This window comes from Microcebus murinus, chromosome 3 (assembly GCF_040939455.1).
Source record: "Microcebus murinus isolate Inina chromosome 3, M.murinus_Inina_mat1.0, whole genome shotgun sequence".
In the NCBI taxonomy this organism is placed as follows: Eukaryota; Metazoa; Chordata; class Mammalia; order Primates; family Cheirogaleidae; genus Microcebus; species Microcebus murinus.
In genome coordinates this window covers 104,330,261-104,333,673 of record NC_134106.1, presented here as the reverse complement: position 1 = coordinate 104,333,673, position 3,413 = coordinate 104,330,261, and the positions used below count along the sequence as shown (strand labels likewise).

General features: G+C 41.2%; 1 pseudogene; it reads left to right on the top strand.

Moving 5' to 3' along the window:
- Positions 1-227: 227 nt before the first annotated feature.
- On the top strand, positions 228-2,359 carry LOC105875687 (WD repeat and SOCS box-containing protein 2 pseudogene; annotated as a pseudogene).
- Positions 2,360-3,413: the final 1,054 nt, after the last annotated feature.

The following is a 3,413-nucleotide window of genomic DNA, read 5'->3' as shown; positions in this document are numbered from 1 at the left end:
CACTCCAGAATCCCCCTCATGTCTCATTCCAGTTATTATACACATTGCAAAGGTATAAACTATGCTGATTTTCATCACCATTTGTTCGTTCTTGCCTGTTTATGAACATTCTATAAAGAGTGCATTTCACAGCTTTGTGGGATTTTTGTTAATCTTCTGTCAGAGAAGAGAGTTGGACTAGGAGCACCAATCCAGAGCCTGCTGCTTTGCAAGATACAGTGCTAGGCATGGGAGAAACAAAGATTAAATTATCCCGGTGCTTAAATATTGAAGAACCTCTGCTGCTGGCCAAACTCAAGCCCGGGCGCCCCCACCAATTCGATTGGAAGTCGAGCTGTGAAACCTGGAGTGTCGTCTTCTCTCCCGATGGCTCCTGGTTCGCTTGGTCTCAAGGACACTGTATCATCAAGCTGATCCCCTGGCCACTGGAGGAGCAGTTCATCCCTAAAGGGTTTGAAGCCAAAAGTCGAAGTAGCAAAAATGAGACCAAAGGACGAGGCAGCCCAAAGGAGAAGACGCTGGACTGTGGGAGGATTGTCTGGCGGTTGGCCTTCAGCTCATGGCCATCGCTACCTAGCAGGAAGCTCTGGGCACGCCACCATCCCCAAGTGCCAGATATCTCCTGCCTGATCCTTGCTACGGGACTCAACGATGGGCAGATCAAGATTTGGGAGGTGCAGACAGGGCTCCTGCTTTTGAATCTTACCGGCCACCAGGATGTCGTGAGAGATCTGAGCTTCACACCCAGTGGCAGTTTGATTTTGGTCTCTGCGTCACGGGATAAGACTCTTCGAATTTGGGACCTGAATAAACATGGTAAACAGATTCAGGTGTTATCGGGCCACCTGCAGTGGGTTTACTGCTGTTCCATTTCGCCAGACTGTAGCATGTTGTGCTCAGCAGCTGGAGAGAAGTCTGTCTTTCTATGGAGCATGCGGTCCTACACGTTAATCCGGAAGCTAGAAGGCCACCAAAGCAGTGTTGTCTCTTGTAACTTTTCCCCGGACTCAGCCTTGCTTGTCACAGCTTCTTATGACACCAATGTGATTATGTGGGACCCCTACACTGGCGAAAGGCTGAGGTCACTCCGCCACAGCCCGGTCGACCATGGCATGGAAGACAGCGATGTCCACATTAGCTCATAAGATCCATGTGCTTCTCTCCAGAGGCTTGTACCTTGCTACGGTGGCAGATGACAGACTCCTCAGGATCTGGTCCCTGGAAGTGAAAACTCCAATTGCATTTGCTCCTATGACCAATGGTCTTTGCTGCACATTTTTTCCACATGGTGGAGTTATTGCCACAGGGACGAGAGATGGCCATGTCCAATTCTGGACAGCTCCTAGGGTCCTATCCTCACTGAAACACTTATGCCGGAAAGCCCTTCGAAGTTTCCTAACAACTTACTAAGTCCTAGCACTGCCAATCTCCAAGAAGATGAAAGAGTTCCTTACATACAGGACTTTTTAAGCAACGCTACTTACCTTACTTGTTTTCTTTGTAGCAGGATAAATCTTGGCAAAGGAGTAGCTGAAATAATGGACCAAACATTTGGTCATGGGCTAAAATAGCATTTCTTTGGGATTGTGAATAGAATGTAGCAAAACCAGATTCCAGCGGACTAGTCATGGATCTTTCTCTCCATGGCATGTGAAAGTCAGCCTTAGAAGCGATTCCACTTCTGTGGCAACAGAGCCAAACCTTTTGGCACCTTTAATCTGTGGTCCTGTTATGAATAGCAAGTGTTGAACTCTTCCTAGTCGTTTTGATTCAAAGTGCAGTTATTGATGTTTTTATAAAAGTAAGTAGGCTTCCAGAGCCTCTTAGGTGGCAGAGAGGGTCACATCCCCTCAACTGGGAAGTATGACTTCTGCCTCATACTATCATCCTTGCGTTGCCAATGCAGTGGTAGCATTGTTTCAAGTTCTCTCTCCTGCTATGGTCAGGGTCGCTTTCCTTTCCTTCCTCTGGCTCCCTTCTGACCAGCAGGACAAAGTTTTCATGGAGCCATGTGGTATGAGGTATTAGCTTAACTAAATTACAGGGGAATCAGGCTATGCTCCTGACTGATCCAGACACTATTATTGGCTTTTTTTTTTTAATGGTATGCATGTGCAGATGACCAATTTGTATGTCAGATTATACAAGGGTGTATTTCTAAACTGCATGACTGTTCAAATAGCTACTGAGTGGTCAGTTGCCATTTATTAGCATCATATTTATTTGTATTTTCTCAACAGATGTTAAGGTACAATTGTGTTTTTCTTGATGATATCTAAAAACCATAGTACTTAAATTGAACAGTTGCAAAGATGTGTCTTAACTGTGTAAAGAATTGGTGTTGTCATGATTTAGCTGATACTCTTGTGTACGAGATCTGTCTTTGCTGCCTAACCTCATTGGATTAATCAGCTGTTTTCAACTCTACCCCCAAACAGAAATAACTCCTTAAAAGTACTGTTCTCCTTCAGTGGCATGTAGTGACCTAATCAAGACACCTCATTCAAGCAAAATCTGCCTTAGGAAAATTTAATATATTTTAAATTATTTTAAAAGAAATGCAACATCTTATTCTTTAGCTTTCTTAATTGGTGCTTTATGGAGGCCAGTGAACTATTATATGACTTGAGAAAGTTGAGGAATTTCATCTACCACCTTTGTTGCTTGAAGAAAAACATCTTTTCAAAATGAGAGGCTTTCATTGAAGGAAAAAAAAAAACAGTTAAAATCAAAAAAAAAAAAAAAGAGTGCATTTCACATTATCCAATTATGTCTGGCATTTTTAATTCAACAGTCCATCTATGATATTCATCATTATTGCTCAAATAATTTGTTCTATTTCTTTTTTGTGTAATATTCTACTATATAAATACACAAAATTTTATTATTCATTCTATTGATAATGGATATTTGGGCTCATTTTTTTAACCTTAACAATGTTCTTTAAATTGTTTTTAGAGCTGTTGAGCAGCTACTTTCTTTTTCTTTTTTCTTTCTTTCTTTTCTTCCTTCCTTCCTTCCATTTTCTCCTTCCCTCCCCTCTCCCTCTTTCTCTTTCTTTCTTTGTTTCTACTTTTCTTCCTTTCTCTTTCTTTTTTTTAGCAACTTCTTACCTTATGCATATGCACATTAGAAAGAGCAAATTACTCAAAAGGGAATTAGATGCAAAATATTGTCTGAGCTTTTCTAACAGTTCACTTTTATCAGATGTTCTGTTAAAAGTCCTGTCTTCTGGGTTTGGTACATAATACCAAAAGACACAAATCTTGAATGCCATAAGCCAGAATGTTGAAATCCCAAAAAATTAAAATCCCTAAAGCCTAAATCCCTCATATTTAAATGAATCCCAAAGACACAATGACAGATTTGGAATTAGGTGAAATCAAGTCCTCTAAATGAATTTCAAAGTGTTA